This window comes from Fundulus heteroclitus, chromosome 18 (assembly GCF_011125445.2).
Source record: "Fundulus heteroclitus isolate FHET01 chromosome 18, MU-UCD_Fhet_4.1, whole genome shotgun sequence".
In the NCBI taxonomy this organism is placed as follows: Eukaryota; Metazoa; Chordata; class Actinopteri; order Cyprinodontiformes; family Fundulidae; genus Fundulus; species Fundulus heteroclitus.
Window position 1 is genome coordinate 34,340,218 of NC_046378.1, and position 24,062 is coordinate 34,364,279.

Sequence of the window (24,062 nt, forward strand, 5' to 3'; positions counted from 1 at the left end):
AGCACAGTCTCTGCATAATGAGTGGCTGGGAATTTCTTGAGATACAATTTTATATTCCTAAATATTTATCCAGAAACTAGGAGTGTGGTGCAAAAGTTACAGTTCAGTCCCAGTGGCAGATTCCTTGACTAAACTTAGAAAATGTTGATGCTGTTTAAGAGATGCAGTTCTTCACAAAATAATTGAAATCTATCTATTCTGAATCACATTGTAAACTGAGCTAAAATAACTTGAGAGACTGGAAGAAACATCAAAATTCTGATGATGCAGGCTAAACTTTAGAGTACAGGAGATATCTGAGGGAAAAATCTAACATAAATCGATTCTAGACCTAGTGAAGGAGGCTAAAGCCCTGCAGCTACAAAATGCCATGAAGCATAAGAAGATTGCTCTCCAGGAAAACCAATGACTGAGCCGGGGCATTGAAGCGTGCAGAGTTTTGCTGTAAAAGCTTTGATTTACAAACTACGTAGAGTGAGAGCATTTTTAACAACGGAATCACAACTGAAATCTTCCAACAACAAAAAAACCCCGAAAGCTTCGGATGTTTGTCGGTACACACACCACAAAACACAATGCAGACTTAGCTTAAAAAGAGCCAGGGGAGAAAAAAAAAAACCCTGCAAACTTTTCATCAACTTTCAGAAGAAGCAAAGGTAAGAGAAATAAAAGAGCTGGAGAAGCAAAAAGATACCAAGCAATACAACAAGAGAAGGTAACAGAAAACACATAACACAACTACAAGCAGAAGCAACACACTGCTACTACAAAAAAAAACCTGCTGAGCATGAGAATCTAGAGCTTTAATCCACTCAATACCCTGAAGACAAAGACATGGAACAGGACATTGACCCAGAAATTAACTTCTTCAGCAACATCAATAGAGGCTACCACTGCTACATTGATGAACATTTAAACATAATCTCAGGACAGGCTGCTATTTATTAGTAATGGATTTTACCAGCCAAAGCCTGTACAACATCTACTGCAATGTCAAAGAGCATTTCAACAATTTTAGCCAACAATGCAATAGATAATAGCAATAGCTGGCACAACGTGGATCAATCCATGGAAGGAAAGATCCTTTCGAATGAGTGGATGTCATAGAAATTATAAAGAGATGTCCGAAACGTTCAGCAAATCAAATAAGAAGATCATGCTCATCTGAGATCATTCTTAAATAAACCATATATAAGCCAAACAAGAATAGTTCAGTGGAATGTGTAGCAAAGGTTTGATACAAACCCTGTTACTTGACATGTGTTGACGAAGCGACTCCTGACTGACATCAGTCAAATTTTAAATTTACTGACCTTAACAGTGACTGGACATTTGACATGGTTAACTTTATTTCCATCATGCGCTCTGATATAGCACAACCATATCAATAAAAACAACATTCTTTGGTGTGGAAGCTATTACTGAAGTAAGAGATGCCACTTTTTGAAAAACGGTAATTAGAACAAGCTAATATGAAAAATAATTTTCATACACCTCTGCAGTTCAATCAGGCCGCTTATTATTGTTGGTGAATGTTGCAATAATGACATAGTCTGCAATAAAAAAAAGATTTAAAAAGTCTTACTATTTTTCTGCTCTGGTTTTATTACAAACAGTCCTAAGACAATTAAGTCTCCACCAACTTTGAAAAAAAAAATGCAATTTGATTATTTGCCTTACACAAGAATGCGTCCAGCAAAAGCAACTTTGTACAAAGTTGCTTTTGCTGGACATCTGCAATTTTTGACTTTATAAAACTTGGTTGTAGAGTTTAAAAACCTGATGACATCTTTACCTTCTTAAACATGTTATGCAGCACTGAAAAAGTGACAAAATATATTACAGGTATGGAGAGTCTGAAAGAAATCATTGCCTGTGTATTGCTGTTCACGAACTTCTTCGCAATGTACGTGTATATATCAGATCCACTGTTATTTCAATAATAATAAATTTGCAATATATCGTGCAGCCCTATTTCAGACGCAGGTGGTAGGTTTCTAATTGAACCATAAGGTTATAAACCAAGCAATACTTTACATAACTGAAGTCAAAAACTGAAAACAATAAAAAAAACAAGGTTACTTTACAGGTCCCAATCCACACGGGACAGTTGATTGCATCAAGTCATTAAGATTGCAGCAAGTCTTCGTACTGAGCAGCGATGTGGTGACAGTGGGAAGGAAAGCAGAATGAAACCTCCAGCAAAATCTGGCTTAGTCTGAGTAGCCGACTAGGAATTTAAGACACAGTAGGTACCAGAATGGTAAGTGGCCCAGTCCTACATTGCTACATTAGATAGAGTCTCAGGCTATGTTAAAAGCTACGTTTCTACAGTGTTAAAATATCCTGCTATATATCCTACACTTCCATATTACATCTTACACTGGTCCAGGAATAATTTTAAGGATAAATTAAAAGTAAATAGTTAAAGGCAGCAGCAGTTTCTTTAGAGGCTTCATCTTCATAGGAGAGAATAACAGCTTAACGTTCTGAGCCAGTAGTAAAATCTATGACATGAAAAACAAAGTACATGTTGCTGTCATAACTGTCAGTGCTACCATAGGCTGGGAGCACCCGGTTGTGTTAGAAACAACATCTGGCGATGTGAAAGCTGTTACTAAAAGAAAAAGGTTACAGTGTTACAAAAGGAAGTTTAAAGAAGCACCATAGGTGGATGAAGAAACTTTGAAGCAAAGAATATTGCCCAAGACATGTTGAGAAGTGTCAAGCAGGAAGTTTAAATGCATTATGGCAAATCGGCTTTAATTTAAGCTTCGAGCACTACCATGAAACGTGTTGGATTTTAAAAGGCAAAAGTTGTTTTTTATTTCAATCTCCAAATTAAGATAAGCATGTAAATTCTCTGGGGAACTGGACCCGTTAGACCCTGGGACCAGATCAATGGATGGATATGTGGACAAATTCTCTGTAGGTTCCACAAAGGCTGCTCTTAACACTTAGTTATCTTAGCTGTGCTAACTGTGCTAATGACTAACATAAAATGCTAAAAACAATTATAAATGTTAACTTCAAAATTACTTTTATCTTTGTTTTAAAATATAACACATATTTATAGGTGACCTATTATAAAAAAAATTATAACTTTTTGTACTTGTGTTTGGGTCTCTACTGTTCTTCCGAATATTATGTTGTAATCGTCAGGCATTGCCCCTTACCTAGCAAACCAAGCAAAGTAAAACTGCAACAAAAATTTACCACATTATTTTCATCAGGGCTCTCAACTCTCATGCAATGACCGTGGGACCCACACATTTCTCTGACTTCACACGCCACACATGGCATTTGTCATACCAAATAACAATTGGCCTTCTGGGCCGCGGATGATCCGTTCACAGCTCTGTCCATCCAGAGCTCAGTTTAAACCCCGCCTTCTGCAGAGCTGTTACAGCTTCTTTCTCAGCTTGTGGCCATCAGTAATTCCTGCTGCAGTTCATGTGAACAGGGGAGCAGGAAAAGCGATCAGAGTTATAAATAATTTTGGTCTTAACCAGCAGTAAAAGTAAGCCAGTATGGTTCGATATGGTACGGTACGGTACTGGATACACAGGAGGCAAGGGGAGAGAGTGGCTGCCAGATAAAGTCTTCATTTAGAACCGGTCATGGCTGCACGCTGGAACAGAAAACAGATCTGCTAACCAAACGCCAATTAGTCTGTTTATAAGTTTCTTTGTTATGCATTCCGAATTGTTTCTGAACCTCATGTGCTGTGTTTCGGTGCCTCAACGCTCTTAAGCGCCTCTCTTCTCCCTTCCCTCGGAGCCAGGGGCTTTTCTCAGTGGCCAGCCTTCAAAACATGAACCACTACATTTAATGCCCTTTCACCCGTAGCAAAATGTCCCAATTAAAATCAATAGGAGAGTTAGTAGTTGTGTTTTTATGCTATTGTGCTTAACGGCACAGAACCAGTGGAGCTGCGGTGGGCTGCTGCCTCGCCTTGCACTTGAATTCAGGTGTGCATAATTACCTTACATGTAATTTAGGTGTGCACTTTGAAAGGGCATTTTAAGGGACTTGTAACATCGGGGGCTTCAGCTCAGACCCGTCAGCTCCCCAGAAGGCTCTGAACGGACAGTGCTGTGAACGGATCATCCACGGCCCAGATGGCCCATTGACATTTTTATGCGTGAGAAATGCCATGTGTGGCGTCTATGCATGTGAAGTCAGGGAATGCGTGTGTCACACGGTCATTGCATGAGAGTTGAGAGCTCTGATTATGCGTAGAGACGCAGCGTCAACCCTTGTGTGCTTCAAGTGAGGGGAAAATGTTGGACCATAGGCTTGATGAAATTCAGCCTCATTCACCACTGAATATAGACCTATATTGATAAATAAGACCATAGATTAATGATACTCGGGGTTTTTTTCATTGCCTGGATAAATCGGATCATTCAGATCGTGTCTTTCATAATCAACTACAATGTTTTCTTATTAAAGTCAGGAAAAAAAAGATTGTGTTATGTTGTTGAGCTGTTTTTGAAGAACTTCTGTTTGCGTAAAACACACATTTACCACTTTTTAAAAACTAATGATGTTCTCAACTATTTATATAACATTATTTGTACAATCTAAAAACTAGTAATTCAAAACAGAATAAAAAATTAAAGCCAGCAAAATGTAATAAAACGCAGATCCACAAAACAAACAATAAAAACTTCAAAAGCGAACATCTCAAACAGGGTTCAAGGCCAAAAAAGACCATTTCTAAGATAGATAAACTTTATTCCGGACTCATGGTCCAGTAAATACATAAATAAAATAAATAAATAAATAAATAGATAGATAAGAATAAAAACACAATACAAGTACCATTAATTAACATTAATTAATTAAATAGGAGCTTTAAGAAGACAGGAATACCAGTGTCTCTACAGCTTAGACTGGTATTGGATTGTACTACGTGTGGTGTCAGTAAGTGACAAGATAATATCATCGCCAGATGTAATTAACCTACAGATAAACCTTTACATTAACTTTCTTAAAACAGCATGTAGGGTATTGACTCTTGCTGTGACAAACATCTCACTCGCACTAGTCCATCTTGGCCGTTTCAAAAGTACCCGCAAAGCGTCATTATAGGCCACCTGCAGCCTTTGCAGGTTGGTTTTTCTATATGTAGACCACAGGTGAGCAGTGTAGAGAGAGGTAGAATATGCATTAAACAGTTCCACTTTGACTTTATCAGTACATGCACCAAATCTACGAGCAAGGGTATTAGCTTGAGCATACAACATTCTACATTGTCTACAGATATCATCATCGTCTGACAGATTTTCTGTGATGATGTGCCCAAGATACTTGGTTTTGTTTGTAACACCCAGCACAGTATTTGACAGCCGAGAACATTAAACACAGAAAGTGAAATGGCCTGCCTGACACATAAAGCTACTTGAATCCAGAGTTTTGTGCAACGACAGAGAAAGTGTGGTAACCTCTTTGCATTCTTTGATTTTCGCGAGATCTTGAAAATCAAGGATGTGAAAACATTTAAAAACAAATAAAAGAATGTGAACCAGTCGTCAATGAATTGCTGCTATAACAGGAGAAATGTGCTCTCATTTTCTGGTAGCAGTTAAAAGAAGAGCAGCAGCATTTTGGACCAGCTGCAGTCAAGCCACTAGAGTTTTGTTAAGCCCAGAGTGAAGTGCAGTGCAGGAATCTAAGCAAGTTGTAATTAAAGCATAGATTAAAATCTTTAATCAGCTGCCTCAGTTTGAAAAAGCTGGACTGGACCACAGCATCAGAGTTAAAATTATTCTCTAGTCTTACACTCAGGTCTGTAGGAGTATGTGTCAGATACTGACTTTAAGGTCCCAGGTCAACACTGATGTTAGAGACATCAGTGTATGAATGTGTGTGTGAATGGGTGAATGACTAAGACTGTAGTGTAAAGCGCTTTGGAGGTCATCAAGACTAGTTAAAAGTGCTGTACAAGTACAAGTCATTTACCATTTACCATCAAAGCACCCAAACAACATTAACTTTGTTGATATCCATGATTTCTGCAATGCCTTTGATAAGTTTATTTTTAGGGCAACTATTTTCCTTTTTAGTGCCATAAAGGTCTGACTGTCTTCTGCCTAAAAAACAGAAGGCTAAACACTGGTTTCTTATAACTGACTCCGAAGGGACAGGGGAAAGAGAGAAGAGGCCAAGCATGGATCCTTGAGGCATGCTGCATGAGTGGGAATCTTTAATAAAAAAAAAAAGCAGTTTTCTGTTCTTATAGGAAAAGAGTGTAATAATACCTGTCATGATCTACCTCATGACAGAAAATAATACACTGAACGAAATCCAAATCAACATTACTCATCACCAGTTTTTACAGAGCCTTAACATTTGGTTAGTTGGACAAACCAAATGTCTAAACAATATTTTGTGGGACAAGATTTGAGGGCACTATTATTACATTCAAAACTTATAACTAAACATAAAACATTATAAAGAAAATGTATCCTTTTGTTATTTTGTTGAGAATAATAGAATCATAAAGCTGCATGTTCCAGGACCAAGCAGTGCATTAGACAAATCCTATATATAGTGCACAACATACAGAATAAAATGAACGCAGGAGCAAGGGCATGAACTGGTACGTGTCAGAGCCACTATCCAGAAAAAAAAAAAAAAAAAACAGCAACAAAGATCCAGGAGTACATGAGGAAGATTGCCCTAAGCAATAGCCTACAAACTGAATGTCTTAGACACCAGAACGCCAATGTGGAAAAGAAACAGAGAGGAGGGAATAATCTTATATGGAATATCTAATATGAAAAGGTGACAGTTATAGGAAAAAATATCAGATTGCATCAAATATTTACTCCAGCAGAATTCCTCATCTTGAGAAGGTATGGAGCAGAGACTGACAAAGGAAGACAGAAGCCCCTTTTTAACAGCAAGAAACCCCCAGCAGAACCAGGCTCAGGACGGGCGAACATCTGCCTCGTTCGTCTGGGGCTTGAAAGGACAGCGCAGCGATGCAGGCACACACAGACACGCTGGGACAAAGGAAGGCGCGGAAACGCACACATAATGGTGGGCTGAAATGAGGAAACCAACTATTAGATCTGGTAAGTGAACTAAAGGTCACATCTAACGCAGCAAAATTGTGACCTGATTCCCCTGCTGAAATCCTGGGGCACACGTTGCTATAGTAACCATATTGTGGCGTGTAGAATGGATGATGCCATTAAAGGTGCATTTGGAAAACTCTGCTTTCACAGAAACAAGATGTGTTTTCAACAGCAAAAAAAAAAAAACGACGCTCATCTTCAGGGAGTCACCTGAACGTTCACATCTGGAAAGTTGAGTGCGAAATCCACAATGCCGAATCAACATCCACAGGCAGGTTTGTACTGTCCTTTGGCCTGTTTGCCGCAGTGACGCACGTATCTAATTAATCATTAGTTTATTTCAGAAAAAAAATCCCCATAGTCTGCTGTCACAGGTGATAAAATGCCTCAGTTTCTTTAATGTAAATTGCTTGTTAGTTATTATTGGTGATTAAACTGACTCAATTGGATGTAATTTGTTTAATCTATAACCATTAATCCAGATAAATTAATCTTGAGAAATTCTAAACAGTGGTGCAACAGCAGTGCAACACTAGGCTAAATAATCAATATGGATAAAAAATGTAACACATTATTTGACTTATTTGTCAATAACAGCTCCACATCATTAGCTGCAGAGTGTTTTATGCATTTATTTTCTTGTGCGGGGAGGTTTTCAGACCAAAGAACAAAGCTTTTTTAACAGTAATAATTCAATGTGACAGCCATCAGACTTCTGTTTGAACAGTTCAACAACTCAAAGTGACCCGCGTGCACAGATAACAGAAGAAGGCGTCTCACAGCAGCAGACCATTGATGGAAGTTATAGCGGATGTAATTGTTACAAAACTTTGTTAAATAAAAAAACATTAATACTGGCATCTCTGTTGTTATGAAGTTTTTGAGCGATTTGAGCTGAGAATATTAAGACCACTTCATAACAAAAATACGAGCTACTAGCCATGGCTAAACAGCTGTTAACAATGGTCTTTTGTGGAGCCCTGACTGCCACTGCTGTAGAGAAGTCAGTGTGGATGTATAGTGAGAGCCAGGTCAGTCACATAAACGGCAGATGAAAAGTCGTTCAGACAGCGGCCCCTTTGAAAAATGATCTAATACATATCCGATATGATATCACATATGGAAGTGCACAAATCGGATTGTTTTTGTATGAAAAGATTGGCCATGATCAAGACGGATGTGGGTCTCCTACGGGCAAAAAGGTTTGACTTGGGTTGCATTCGCCTGCTGTGTGAACGTAGCCTAATTGCTTACTTAAAGATTCTACTCTTGGCTCAGCTCTCATTCTACAACTAATCAGATTAATTAACCATACCTGTCCATCAAAGTCACAACCCTGGCCGCTTAGACGTGCGGCGTGAATGTCATTCACGTCGCAGACTAAAGAGTCAAACTACAATGGGACAGGAAAGAATGGCGCGGCGAAAGAACATTTGGACTGCATCCGAAAGGATCTAATTGGTACGGACTCTTCAGCCAAAGCTGAAGTGTGTCAGCAATCACCATGATAGGTGCAGTCCGAATAATGCAGTCAGTAAAGGAGGAGGTAGGAGAAGGAGCATGTACGATTCCTATCATAGGTCCTTTAGCATAGGGAGCTTGCAGTGTCCTTTACCGGCACCAAGGAACTATGAGGTATCCCACAATCCTTTTTGTGACATGACATATAAGCAAAGCCTACCTCACGGAAATTAACCCTAATATCGGGAGAGAAGAGAGTGCAAACTTTGTAGTTCTTATTTGGAAGGCTGTAGGCCCAGATTTGACTAGAATCATACATGTGCGTTTCCGTTGCCAATGACGTATGAGTTATTATGTCATTAATAATTAGAACGCTTCAGATGCAACTACAGTAATTTATTTACTAAATAATAATTTCACAAGGCTTTCTCCTTTTTTTTAGACTGGATCGATCAGACCTGAATATCTAAGAGCAGGCAAGTGACTGTGGATAGATTTATGTTTGAGTACAGTTTTGTTTTGTGTTATAATCTCCAACCTCTAGTGTGTTCCCCCGAATAGAATTATCACCAGCCACCACTGATTCACACACAATTAACTATTGTTTACATTTTTGTCACATTACAACCGCAAACCTCAGTTTTGTTGGGATTTATGTGATAGGCCAACACAAAGTTGCTTATATCCATGAAGTGGAAAGAAAAGGATGCATGGGTTAAAAAGTGGGCTGTGCATTGTGAGTAAATACTTTCTATAACCATCTTTAACTGCAACTACACATCCAAGAATTTTCAGGTACGTTTCTACAGATGAGCTTTGCAGACCTAGAGATTGAAACTTTTGAAAAATAGCTCGAGCTCTGTCCCATGGGATGGAAAGCATGTGTGCACATACATTCTTGCTCAAAAGAAGTTGCGCTATAGATTCTAAGTTTGATTTAGCAACAGTGACAGGGCAATACTAAAATATGAAAATACTTTGATCTAAGCTGTTCTCTTATGGATATGGCCATATGGCTAGGGTTGTTCTTCCTGGATTGCCTGGGAAATCCAGCAGAAAAAGCTTTTTTTTTTTTTCTTCCAGGAATGTGTTGTATTCATCGCATTCACCTATCAACTCTTAGCATGTGGCCCTGCTTAATTAAAGCATTCCCACAACAAGATGTTTCACAGTGGAGGTTAGTGTTGGTAATATCTGTCACGTTGACAGACTTTCCTACCCGAGCTGTGGATCTATGGAACTCCTCCAGAGTTACCATGGGGCTCTTGGCTACTTCCCTCATAAAACGCTCTACTTACCCATCCTATCAATTCAGGTGGATGGGCATAAACTTGCAGGTGTGCATTTGTGCCCTACTCTGTTTGGAAATGATGGCCTCAACAGTTCCCATGCAAGAGGTTTAAAGATTGTGATAGTGATTAATAAAATAACCATGCTTTAGTCTTCTCCAAAACTTTATACCTAACCCTTCTGGTTTGTTCCTTGGTCTTCATGAGGCCCTTTGTTCACAAATACTCTCTAAAAAAAACATGTGAGAGCTTCAGATAAAGCTGGAATTATAAAGAGATACAGCCAAGAGAGGAAATCCAAGTTACCTAAGAATGCAGAAAATTGTATGCATGGGTGTCAAGAATCTATCTATCTATCTATCTATCTATCTATCTATCTATCTATCTATCTATCTATCTATCTATCTATCTGTGTAGAGTTTTATTTTAAAAAGGAAAGCAATGTATCGCTTTCATTTCGCTTCACAATTTAATTTTCATTTCACTTCACAATCATAGCATAAAATTTGTGGTTACATTGTAGCAAAATGTTTAGAGGTCAGATAATTTTACAAGGTACTATAGACTGATACAGTGTGAACGTCCTTTATTAGAATGCAAACTCAAACATTTTGAATATTTAAATCTAAAACTGACTTATTAAGATGTTCTGTTTTTTATGTGCTTTAGAACCATAAGCAAACTATAACTTACCTTCTATCAAGTCAATTTGTGTTTTTTTAGTTTTTTATTTTGCAGTAGACCTCAGCAACATAAACCATAACAGCAGGAATGTTACATTTTTATACCATTATTTAAAGGGAATATAGGTAATCCTAGCAGTAAGTGTAAACATAATTTGCTCCCTATCTGCAAACCACAACAGTTGGGTCTGTGAGTGCAGAACAGGAATTAATTAAAAACAAATCACTCACATTACTATTTTAATTTTATTGGCTCAGTTGTTCAGCCGTTTTCCATTTCTCCTTATCTCCCTTTTTCAGATCCCGACATAAAGTTAAAGAATGTACTGCTTCAGCTGTGATGTTGATGAAAAATGAAAGAGACAGTAGTGTCCTAGACATTTAACAATTTCCTGTTGCAACGTTAAAATGTCATCTTTTTGTTACAGTTGGAAAAATGATTGCACTCAGTGTTTTGGGCCATGCGGTAAACATTATTTAATTTAAGTGATGTAACCTGCATGAACAGTTGTCTTGGTTGTTATGTCATTATTACACCTACTCCTTGATTTTATGTTTCTGTTGCCCTTTAATTAAGAAGAGATCTAAAAAGTAAATATTTTCCATACACTCAAGCTAACAGATGGCTGTTATTTGAGATGGTTGATACATGATGGACAGTTTGTTGTTAGTAGAAAAGGCCAAAAAAAAAATATGTAAACCATTTCAAGCCATTCCGTAAATGTTCTCCCTTTGAAGCTGGACTAATTAAATTACCTAGATGAATGTATATGTGCTCAGACTGCTGAGCACCCGGCTCTCCTGTGCAGCAGATGTTTTACGCAGCTGATTAATTACAAAGCTCCAGTTGCTGGGCAATTTGAAAGCGCTTATCAACTGGTCAGATGAGAATTCAGTTCAATAATCTTACAGCTGTATTGTCAAGTGATTATTTGGAACTTTTTCAAAACAAACCGGGGGCTCCATTTGTTTCTCTGATTTCCGCAACCTGCACATCGGCGCTTTATTTATTTATTTGTAAATTATTTTGTTCTGTCAACCCTTGCTGTCACCGCTCCTAATTAATGTCCCATAAATACCACGTCTATTGATCAACTGGGCTGCTGGGAAATGAGACAGTACGGCAGCTTTTTTTCTCAATTACTCAGACAGGGTTTGTTTTCCACTTTTATCAGGGGCTAATAATTTAACCGAAACTTAGAATTAAAGCTGAACGTTGACTTAAAATGACAACCGTAACTGAAAAAACAAAATGTCTTTAACAGTAGAATCCTTACTGCATTAAGAGATATTTTAACATTATTTAATCATCACTGCAGCCACAATGCAACCCACAGCAAGCTGACAGCTGACATCTTGAAACGGTGTAAACCTCCACACATACGCATTCACCACACAATAATAGCACCGAGTGAAAGCTTCAAAGAACAGCTTTCTGGCTTTTATTTCCAATGCATCATCGCCACCCTCTTATCCCAAAGCCTAATGAAGCTTCTCTTCGTTCTAAATATCTGCTGGACAGATTTGTTAGTATCAGAGCAAACATTTATTAAAGCATTGTACCACTAATTTCAGCTCACACCCTAAAGATGATCATTAAACTATATCAGATACATATCAACAAACATTTAAACCACAAATACCCAATCATTTTCAGCTGAAGTGGCTATGTTCCATCACTCCATGGCATAAAAACCTGAAAAAGCATCCAACTGCATCCCCTATGCTGAATGTCTCTATGGTTTGTCGCTCAAAAGCAAATAAAAGGGGACTACACAAACACAGCAAAGCACAGCAACCCTCTCAGCTGGGTTTTATAGATTTCTTCATACACATTTCATCTCTCAGAGGAAAGCAGGTGTGAGAGCGGAAGGTAGGAAATCATCAGGAGGATCAGGATGCATGGCTTGATATTCTTAATAAATGGTGAGCTTAAAGCACACTGTAGCTTTCCTATTACCAGCATCAGTGCTCTATCCTCAAAATGTATCATACGGTATACAAGGTTGCAAATGACTAATGGACATGGACAGTAGAAGGCCCTTGACAGAGATAAAAATCTGATAACTACTAAACAGAAGTAACAAAGGTTACTTTTAGGCCAAAAAAAAATGTTTGCATTTTGGAATGAGTCATTTCTTTAAATGCCTGAACTCTGTTGACATGATGGAGGCCGGCTTGAACGGCAACAGTAGTTTGGAGCCAGAAAAAGCCCACAGAAGATTAACTGGGTAAAATCCCTGAGAGAGTAAGATATTAAACATATTTGACTTTCCAACTCTATTTGACACATCCAATCTAAAATGGGATATAGCAGAGCAGTGGTTCAGTATAAAACACTGAAAATGCCACATAATTAACAATATTTTGCCCATAGTTTACCATTAACTGAGGTTAACTTCCTTTTGGAAAAAAAAAAAAAAAAAAAAAAAAAAACTTCCTTTTGGATGATCTCTAGTAAACATCAACTAATGCTGACAAAACCAATTTTGTGAAAAAAGCATGCAAAAAAGAGTTCATAGCATCACTGGATAATGGTGCAAACAATTAAATGACAAGGAAAAGCAACACCGGTTGCCAGGCAGCAGCAAAATGAGGAAGTGGGAGACCGTGCATTAGCAACTTTACAGCATGTGAAGTCCATAAAAGCATAGTGCACAATCAGTGGTCCATAGTGCTGCGGCAGAGGAGCCATGGTAAAGTTTAAATGCAACGGTTCAGCGCAGGAGCCAAGAAGCAGAGCTGACTGAAGGATTGCCTGACAGCCATGGCCGGGGAAAGAGTGGGATGGCTTCATAACAGTGGCTAACTGAACAGGTAGGTTAACCAGCCTCAGCGGGGGGGAAAGAGGTTTATAAAGTACCGAAAACAGTTTCCGCTAACCAAGAATAGGTCATTTTTTATTTTATTTTTATTTTGGAGGGAATTTTTTATTTTGGAGGGCATTTTAAGCTTTCTCTAAGTAAAAAGAATCAAGATAAATATGTAAAGATAAACCCATAAAACTGATGCTACATTATTAAAAAAGGAAATATTAAACTTTAGATGCTTGGAGCATAATGGCATTAGGAAAACTTCATGAACGCATGAACCTGAGCTTGGACCGGTTCTTGGTATCAAGTTTTAACAACAATTAACATTTTTGTCATACATTTAAAGTCCTTTTAATGAGTTACCAGGACAAATCCTTAGTCCTCGACGCGGTCGAGGACTAAGGATTTGCATGTTATTTAAGCCATTATAAGGCCTTTGTTTGCCAATTGTAAAAAGCTTGTTACTCCACATTACTCCAGACTTTTCCTTCCTGGAGAGGAAGCGAAACGTCTTCAACTACGGAAAACAAGTCCAGTTGCTTTGTTTTTTACCTTTTTTTGGAATGACCATGACCTGGATGACTGAGAGTCTTCACCAGAACAAATTATGTTATAAGTTGCATCAATATTAATTTGGAAATCAATGTTATTTTAGTAACGGAAGGAATAAGGTGATCCATTGTTGCCCTGATGTAACAGATTTGTTTGCTTCAAACCTTCTAAATACCTTGATACCATTACAAAACTGGTGGTTTTACTCACCATTACCATAACATGAGAATCTTATATTGCCCTATGCATAGTTTAGTTTCAAAACCTCACTGCAATGCGTGCTTGACACACTTTACGGTATAGTCTTTTATTCTTATTTTTGGTTTTTACTTGTTTTTTCTGTGCGTCCTTACTTCCACTTGCCTTTCTCTTTCCTGCTCGTACAACCGGATTTCCCCACTGAGGGACAATAACGGTTATTTCTATTCTATTCCATTTTCATCTGTTAGAGTTCCAGCAATTTTCACATAGCAAGCCACAATGCCACATTGAATCAAGAAGCGAGGTAGACATTGAGGATTCTAAGAACCAGGGCTCTGTGGGGTTGAGTAAGGTCAAAGATAAAAAACATAAAAATCCGAATAATAAAAAAAAAATAAATATTTTTTTCCCAGAGTTCTTTCATTTCTACCAACATTGCTGATGCTTGCTCTCTTTGCCCTTTGGAGCTTTGAAACATTCAAATACCAAATGTAGATGTAAATGGATGCCAATGTAAATGCAAACAATTTGGATAGACTCATTTGAACCTAAACAAAGAATATGCAAAAATAGATATTATATGCAACACATTGTAATTCCTATTCAGTCAGAAATTATGCACGGATCTCACGCCATCCTCTCCCCTGTCCACGTCTGCCTGCGTCATAAATATCTGCCCCAGAATGTTTTACTAACCCGAGAGTTGTCATGAAGCAGTGAGATGAATCCTACTCCCTAAATGCTGTGAATCTGAAGGTTTTAATATATGTCGCTAAATTCCTTTCATCTTTTACTTTGCACTATCAGCATGATGCAGATATAGCCTTTAGACCTTTTATTTGACTCCTTTAAAACGCCATAGCCTGATTTTACACCTTCATCTCAGTAATCTGTCTCGAGCGTGAGATTGTTACTTTGGAGAGATAACAAATCAAAGAGTCTTCTACTTTATCATGGCCATGGTAGATAAGACCTCTTTACCGTCACGTGACATCAGGAGCTTCCGTGTGGGAAAAAAAAAAAAAAAAACCCGTCCTAAGGCAATCTCCCACCATCAACTCAAGTCTCGCCACAACATCTCTGCTAGAGCTGACAAACTTTTTTTCACATCCAAATACAATTAACTCTGCTGTTTTTCAACACAAGAGCAGGATTTATTTGGATTTAAGTCATAGACCAATATAAAAGTACTGTATACTTCGAAAGTGCCATACAAAAACGTTACTTAAAAATAAAAATCTGGAAAGTGTGAATTGCAGGTGTATTCTGACCCCAGAAGCAACGCTAAGTAGAACTAACTACCATTACCAATATGGCTGCAGGTACTCTGGGATAATATATTTGCAAAATAGCTTAAGGTGAATCAGATTTGATAGAAATCATCTGTGGGGATACTGGGAGCGGAGTAGCTCTGGCTGCACGGTTAGGGATGGTTCATTCTCTATTGTGAAACTCCAACTCAGTGTAATGTCTTTAGAAGTCTCTGACTGGTTTGTCATTGATTCCCTTATGTTCATATTTAACATCAACTCTGACCAGCATTGTCCCGTTAAAGGACAGCATCCCCACAGCGTGATGCTGCCCCCACCATCACCGAGGGGAAAGCATATTAAAGGCGTTGGTTTTCCACAATAAAAAAGCCTTCTGCTTGTTGGTCAGACAGTTCAATACTGGTCTCGTCAAACACAAGTTGCAGTGTCCCCTGCATAGCTTGTGGAAAGCGCGAACAAGAAATCGTATAGCATCCTTAAAACAAGGACTTTCTGTTTGACATTCTCCAGTAAAAACAACATTTTCAGGGTGCTCAGCTAACAGTTGTCCCTGTCAACAGATTCTCCCACCTGAGTTGTGGATCTGAGGTTAAGCTCAAAGCTTTCCTTGCCTGAAGTTTGCGGTAGTTGCCTTTTCCCTATCTAGGATGATGTATTAAAAAGCGCTCCATGGGATGTTTGTAGCTTGGGATATTTTTTGTGACATAATCCTGCTTCTCGCCACGACCTCCTTCATCGCTGATCAGTTTGCTGTGTTTCTTGGTCTTGATAAATCTTGTCAGTTTCCTGATCTTCTCTTACAACTCGCCGGGGCATTCACTGAACAGCTACTGAGATTTACGTACACACAGACGGACTCTAATAACTATTTCTGAACGCAACCGGTCGGACTTGCTTTTGAAAAAGAGGCTGAATCCATAAGCACGCCACACTTTTCAGATGTGTAGCTGTAATAAAAATGTGGAAAGCCATGCATCATTTTACTTCTACTTCTCAACAGAGTGATACTTCGTGTTGGCCTGATGCAAAAAAAATAAAAATAAAATCCCAACAAGATGCATTGAAGTTTGGTGGTTTTAATGTGACCAAATGTAAAAAAAATATTATGATTGCTTTTGCGCCGCACTATTATAGTTCTATTCAATTCATTTTTTCTTGCTGCACTGCTTCTCAAACCTCTCTACTCAATTTCATGCATTCAGCTAACGCGTTCACACTTTGAAACCAACCATTTAAACAGCAACCCAGGGGAAGCCTGCGGCTAGCTACAGATGACTTGTTCAAAGTTAACACAATGAGGACAGGACAAAGGCAAACAGTTAGAGGGGCTGCATAATTAGCCAACCCGAGGCGGTGGCACATGTTAGCTCACCACACCAAATTATTTCAGCAATTTAGAGCAGATTCTGGAAACGTGCGAGCTGAGGAGCGAGAGCCCAGACACTGATTCTGCCACACCGATTGAGCTAATTGCATTCATGCCTTACAGATGCAACCAATTGGCCTGGCGCAAAGATGAACCGTCCAACGATCTCACATGAGGTGAAGAACCTTGACAAACATCGCTAAATGAAGACACCTCACCGAATATGCTCTCTATAAGGAGAATGCAAAGCTGGTCTCCAATTAACTGCTTTTATATGCCGTTTGCTTTTAGCGCGACGAGGCCGTGGGACGTCAGCTTGGCCATTTGACTCATTGGACGTCAAATCGAAGTCATTCATAACGGTGACAAGCTGAGGGAAAGGGGGTTCTGAAAGTCAGTCTTTCTTAGGCAGATGTTTCAAGGCAATTATATAAATTAAGCTGTCAGATGGGTCGTGAGGGACGTTTGTCTTCCAGGCTCTGCCAGGCCAGTGGGGCTCCCTCCCTCACAAACAAAGTGCTCGATGGGAATGCAGCTGAGAAAAAAAAAAAAAGCCTCTCGCTTCTGTCAAGATTACCAACGTTGCTTATAAGAAATTTCTTTAATCTAACAAATGCATGTCATCTCGCATTTTAGCAGGGACCGAGTCCCAGGGAAAAACATTCTTAGTCACTGCTGTGTTTCTGAGAGCAGAATTACACCCTTGCATCCTCTGGTCACAGAAAACATGGTATTTACATATTCCATGGTGCCTAGCAATTTCCTTTTATTTATTTCCTTCAGTCTAGTCACCATAAAAGAATACCGACGGGGCGCTGTGCAGCTGCATTGTGCGATATCATTTTGCTTCCTTTCAGAAATCTTTGGGGACCAGTTGAGTACAAACATTTCAGCGCAACATTTTGGTAAATTATCACTTTATTATAGCTCTTGGATATTCGTCAGTAAAATAAAACTCCCTCGGGAACTATTACCGCTGTGGGCCTGTTTCTATCTGGAGCTGCTCTCACGTTGTTATTTTTATTTTTTTTTCTCCGAGCATCCCAACGGGTTTCCTCTATCAGAGATGTCATTTCCAATTAGCCATACTCCAAATGGCTGTCTATGGGCTCGTGTCAATAAAAAATTCATTTAAGAGGATGAGGCAGCTGTAAATTTAAGATTTATTTCATTTAAATGAAGGTGAGCAGATCATCTGCATTTCATCTCACACCTGTCCCCCGGTGGATTTACGAACATTTTTAGAGCATCTTCCCCGAGCAAATAACTGATTAACATCCAATAAGGACAGGGGTAAAGGCAAATACATGCCGAGTGAAATTGGTGCAGCTGTGCATTTCCTCCAGCGACTCCCCTGATATGCAGGAGAAGCTTCTCTGGATTGCTGCATCTGGTGGCTTAAACCTTATATCTCTGGGTGAGAGAAGCTATGCTCAGATTATCTTAGGAAATGAAGCTCAGCTGTGTATATTAAAGGTGCGGAAAACATTCAGCCATTTAAATCAGAAGCTTGCAATAAAGTTATACCTCAATCATTCAGCCTTGAAGAACGCCGTGTAACATTAACAGGAGACAATGAGAGAATCACAATCTGATGACAGAGAAAGTGGAGGAATTTTTCACTGATTTACAGCTTGGAGGATCAAACTAGTACGGTTATAGAACCGCCAGTTTTCCATTATACTGGTCCTATGAGTTAAAGTTTGTTAAATAAGAAAAAAAACATAGAAAAAGAGACAGGTTGGAGTTTTCTTTGGCTGTATGTGGCATATGTGGAAAGATACACCCTCTTTCACCAGCTGCTGCACACTGTCAGTCAGCTGGCTGACAAATGGCTAATAAATTTGGTTGTTTGGTATATCTCCATTTGGGAAAAAAATAGGAAAAAGATAGTCTCTACTCTTACAAGACTGGCTTATCCTACTGTAAATCTACATTTGGAAAGCTATGATCAGCATGCCAAAATGTTGTTATTTTTTCAGTTAGTACATCAATAGTCGAATCACTTTATTACATGATGACTCTGCAAATTGTAAACCCTTTTTTTGTTGTTCTGTAAATACATTGCATACAGGACCTGCTTAGAGCGGTAAAGGCAAAGTTGTAGCAGTACTGCTGTACTGTGCTGTAATGCTTCAGCCGACACCGTTTTTGTCATTTTACATTTGTTATCTTTCTTCAAGGCAAATTAGCAAAAATATATAACTGAATGACTTTTTTAAAAAGAAATCATGACTGCATAAGATAACCCTCTTAACATCTTTATTGGGTTTAAATCCACAATAGTTTGTCCCTGAAGCTGAAGCTAACAACTACTCCAAGACGGACAGAGTTTACAGCAGACTTCTATCATCTCAGAGCAATTTCAATCTCAAATACATAATGGTTAATGACCCTTTAAACTAGGGATGGGCGATATGGAAAAAAAAAAGCATATGGATAAAATAGATATCGTACAGATCGTTATCGATAACCATCAACAAATTCAAACCATATATCTTAAGAGCAGCCCTGGCCATTTTATACTCATTGCTTAGTGATCTATTTTTAGAAACAGAACACAGAAACGCTGAATTCAAAATCAACCAACTTTTTACCAAAACTGCAAAAACGGGAAAGAAAATGCTTGCTCTCTGAGCTCTTTGAAGGGGGTGGGGCTTTGTGACTGAAGGTTCCTGGGTCTGTGTTGTGATTGGTTGGGAGGATTTAGTGACTGTAATATTAACCTACATAATAGGCTAGAATGCAAAAGGAAGGAAAACGTATTCTATTTAACTTTTTATTTACCTTTTTTTCTATCATCTATATAAATCTATCGATCAATATATATTGTTATAAAATTATTGTCCAGCCTTAGTTTAAACTGTCACCATGTTTGCACGAGGCAAATATTTACTTCAAAGCTGATGACTATTTAGAAGGTGAAATAGCGCGCACTACCAACTATCTTTCCTAAGAGAGGAACACGTAAAGAAATTGCTTAAACCACTTCAACATATTTGCTTTAGACGCTACTTTGCTTTAATGTCATCTTGTTGCTTTTACTGCAAAAGCTTTACTTGCTCTGTTTCATAGTATGAGTTCGACACAACAAGATCCTTCATGATGCGCCACCAACCTCAATTCCCTGAATGAGCAGCCCTCCATCTTCTGTGCAAATAACTGCCAGAAGCCGAAGGGACAATGGTTTAAATGTTCATTAAATAGCATTTTCAGAAACCGCTTTGATGATGTTGAGAGTGGAGTTGTTTCAAGATCCATTAGCCTCAGCCTCTGGGACCAACCAATCTGGACTTATATTAAACGAATACACCAAGGTAAGGCATCGCCTGCTTATTGCCATTCAAAAGGAACCTCACTTAGAAAATCCTAATCTATTCTGCGAAGCCTATGTATCAACATCAAGATAACAATAATGACATGTTCTGTATGATATTATCTTAACTATATCGAATAACATATTTGTCAGCAGCAGTAGGAACAATAAATGCTTTGTTGCTTTAAATACTGTAAAAGCAGAGAATGACATCTTACCCAAGGTTATTAACAGTGTAAGCATCTCAAGCCAGTCAATGGGTGTTATTGTTGCATACCTTAGGCTACATTTTGGACATGTCTCAATAATTTAAACATAAAGGTCTAGCAAACAGGTTTAAATCAGAGGAAACCGGACTTTCGCTCAGTTCTTTCTGAACATGTTCAGAAAGAACTGAGCGAAAGTCCGGTTTCCCCCGATTTAAGCCGGTTTGCTGTTGCGATGACCCGGATAACTGAGGATTTTCACAGGCCCATAAAAATATAATTAAAGTATGTGTTTGTTTTTACGACATCAAAATATGAAACTAAAGGGATGAATGTTTGCAAGAACACAATAACTCAAATGGCTTTACTTCACTGACAAATATTTCCTGAAAAGGTAAGCAGAACTCAGAGTTGTTAATGTATGCTCTGAAAAACATCAGAGGGTGAGATAATACATCAAGCCACATACACACTTAAAATAAAAGACTAAAAAGCACCGCGGAGGCTTCCTTTCTCTTCGCAAATCGAACGTTCGCACACAAGCCATGCATACATTAGAGACTAATGCAACCTGCCAACTGTTGACATGAAACAGTTTTGATCCCAGCAATTATCAGACTAACCAAAGGCATTACCTTTGGCCAGAAAATCGCATTTATATCGACTTACTCTTAAAATTTCTTACATTATACTGCATAACGTTCATTTCTCTGCTGCATATTGGAATTTGACAGCACCTTGCTTTCATTTTGATTTTGTTCGTCTGACAATATTTGAACTAATGTTTTTATCTGCAGAGTTTCAAAACATCAAATAATCAGAAAGTCACATCTATTTTACTCCTGGGCTTTCTGAAAAAAAAAATGCAGACGACGAACAAAGTGAATCGGCCCAAGCGTTAATCATTTAGATATTAAGCCGTGTACAGTAACATCCTTAGTTACTTTAATTTAGAGGCATGGCTTAAAATAGTCCAATACTCTGTCCTAATGCCTCTGAGTGGACCTACATTAAAAATGAAGAGTGCCCACGGCAGCAGAGGGATTTGCTGACAGCAGACAGATCTGTTAAAGGCGGTGTTTTCCTCCTGCAAACTTAATTCTGACCGGCCATCACTTTCATAATTGCTGTCATTGCAAAGAAAAGAAAAAAAAAAATCACACACTGCTCAGAAGAAAAAAAAAACAAAAAAACAAAGAGGATAATATTGAAATCGAGTAATAGGCTTAATAACGCCCCTTGAAAAGCAAATCAATAGGATCAAAAGGGAGAGTGTGAGCCCTTAAGCCACAACGCAGAACCCAGCAGTCACCAGCACCATCAGGTGATGGGGAGCCTTATATCCAGCAACAACAAAGCCAAAAAAAAATAATTATAATTTGAATATGTAGAATTTGCATATCTCTGATTAGATGTTTCCTGTGGGTCCACTTGTGTGGTAAGTGATGTGATAAAAGCTGCCTGATCAGCTCTCTAAAAGATGCCAGAAGGACCTGGACGCGCCTTCATACGGCAGAGCAGAGCTTTCTTCGCTTTCCCAAAAAAAGAAAAAAAAAAGAAATATTTCATAAATACCTTTGAGCTGTTTTCAAAAGCAGCCGGACCTCAAACACGCTTCTGTTCAAAGTACGTTTCAAAGCGCCCCTCTTTTATCCCTGGGATGTTGAGGGCTTTCATAAGAGTAGGACACCTTTGACTTGCGCTTAAAACTGGATGAAAGGGACGACGTGAACTCGCTGGAAGCCTGGTGAACAGCAGAGATGTTTCATTTGGACACTTGGCAGCGTGCGCATCGCGTCACACTCTACAGCTCCCTCACCCACATGCTCGCTTCTTCCTTCACTCTCACTATGGGAAGAAGGGAAGTTACTGAAAGCAGCGGTTAATTTATAGTTGCCACGATGGATCGCAGAGCGACTCGGGCTGAAGGAGAGCGTGAAAAACTCCTCATAATCTGAGTATCCCCCCCCCCGAATCAGCGTCAGCGGAACTTGTCTGTTGGAAGCCACCTCAGTTCATCTCAATTTGCAAGAGAAAACAATACCCCAAAAAATAAAAACAAATAAATGGAAGCAAAGTAAAGCAGTGTACTCACAAATAATCAAAAACAAAGTCTTCCTTTAGTGGGCGTTTTCCTTTCTATTAGAAGATGACAGATGATCTCCCCCGACCCTAAAGAGCGGAATGGTTGCGGTAGCGCCGATATCCACTGAAGTCCCGGTCCTCCTCTTATCGGGTAAGCCGGCGCAAGCGGCGCATCTTATCGGGAAAGAGAAGCGACCGAGCGGTTGATTCCTATTTCCGAGCCCTGCTTTCCGTCGCTCCGGGGAGCAGTTTGGCTCGACGGAGGTTTGTTTTGGTGTCCTCACGGTCTGCCTCCGCCGCTGCAGCCAGCTGGGTCTCTCTGCAGCGCAGCATCCCAGCTCAGTGGAGCTGCCGAGGAGAGAGAAAAGAAAGGGGGGAAAAAAATAAAAAACGTGGCCCCCCCTCAGTCAGTTGTAAGGAGGGGCTTTGCTTGGGCTTCGCTCCCATTCACATCTTCTGCTGTGAAGCTGTTTCAGGACGGCGCGCATTGGGATGGATGGGCGATTAGCGAAAATTCTAAATTGGCAAAGTTCACCAACTTTGATATGAAACAGTGGTGCATTAAGAACTTTTAACATCGTAAATTGTTATTACGCACAGATCGCGCGTCTGTGGGATAAATGCAGTGCACATCTTTTTTTTTATTAAGTATAAATTAATCTTTCAGGTGACAGTTCGACTGATGGTTGCTTTCAGTGTCCACAAAAGAAAAAAAAAAAAAAAAAGATTTTGGACACTGGTAGTTTTATTCCATGTCCATGAAAACAGCTTGTTTTTCTTTTTAGTTGTCAGAAATGAATAGAAATGAATTTTATCTTGGTTTTATTTTATTTTCATCATTACGATGAAATATTGTAAAAAAAAAAAAAAAAAAAAAAAAAAAGCGTTCCCACAATGGGGAAATTCTGGTGTCACAGTGGCAAAGACAGAGTTACACACATTATTAATGAAACAAAGAACAAGCTAGTGCAGTCTAAAGTTAGTTATAGAGAAACGCTGAGAATAAAAATAAATACCAGAGTAAATATTGCACAATTATCTATAATATAGAAAACCGGGTGAAAACAAATAAGCAAAAAAAAAGAAAAAGATTAAATGTTCAAGTTTAACAATGGAAAAATCTCCAGCCTATTTACAGAACATGAGATAATTTAATATGCAACATCCATGATAGCATCTCGAAGTAGCTAAGGCGTGTGTCAGTTTACCTTAATATCTGTGAAACAGTGTAAACAATTCATGATCAGATAAAAACCATTGCAACCATTAGCATGTTTGCAGACAGTTATTGAGTTTGTTGTGAGCTGCAGAGATTATAAAGTCTAACAGAAGCTGGGAGGAATGACTTTCGGAAGTGCTCCTTTGAGCATCTGGGATGCAGTAGTAAATGAATGCATTTAATATTCTAACTAGTTTGGATCACCAGGATAAGCATTTTTGCATTATTAGACTGATGGCAGATGGAAAGAAAACAGCAACATTTGCACAGTTATGTCACAGGGTGAATGATTGATAGTGCAGGTAGAGGTGTTGAGAGTGTTCTTATGTTCTAAAATAGTGTACCAACTCTTAAACATGTCTGTGTCACAGGTTGAAACACAAAGTGCCATAGACCAAAATGATTGAACTAACCCTTGTCAGTTAAATGTATTAGTTTACAATGAATTAGGATAAAAAAAACTAAAAAAAACAAGAGTACCTAAACAAAAATTGTGTCCAAGGACATATAAA

The 24,062-nt window shown here is 38.8% G+C and overlaps 1 protein-coding gene across 4 annotated transcripts in view; it reads right to left on the minus strand.

Moving 5' to 3' along the window:
- The window catches only part of cntn5 (contactin 5), a 196,739-nt gene extending 174,048 nt beyond the window's left edge, over positions 1–22,691 (minus strand). For 2 of the 4 annotated variants that reach the window (XM_021319398.2, XM_036149690.1), the window contains exon 1: positions 22,342–22,679. The gene's annotated coding sequence lies outside the window, so the exon portion shown is untranslated. Of the gene's footprint in view, positions 1–21,821; positions 22,280–22,341 lie in introns of those variants that run through there. The other 2 variants (XM_012868315.3, XM_021319396.2) reach the window with 2 other exon arrangements.
- Positions 22,692–24,062: the final 1,371 nt, after the last annotated feature.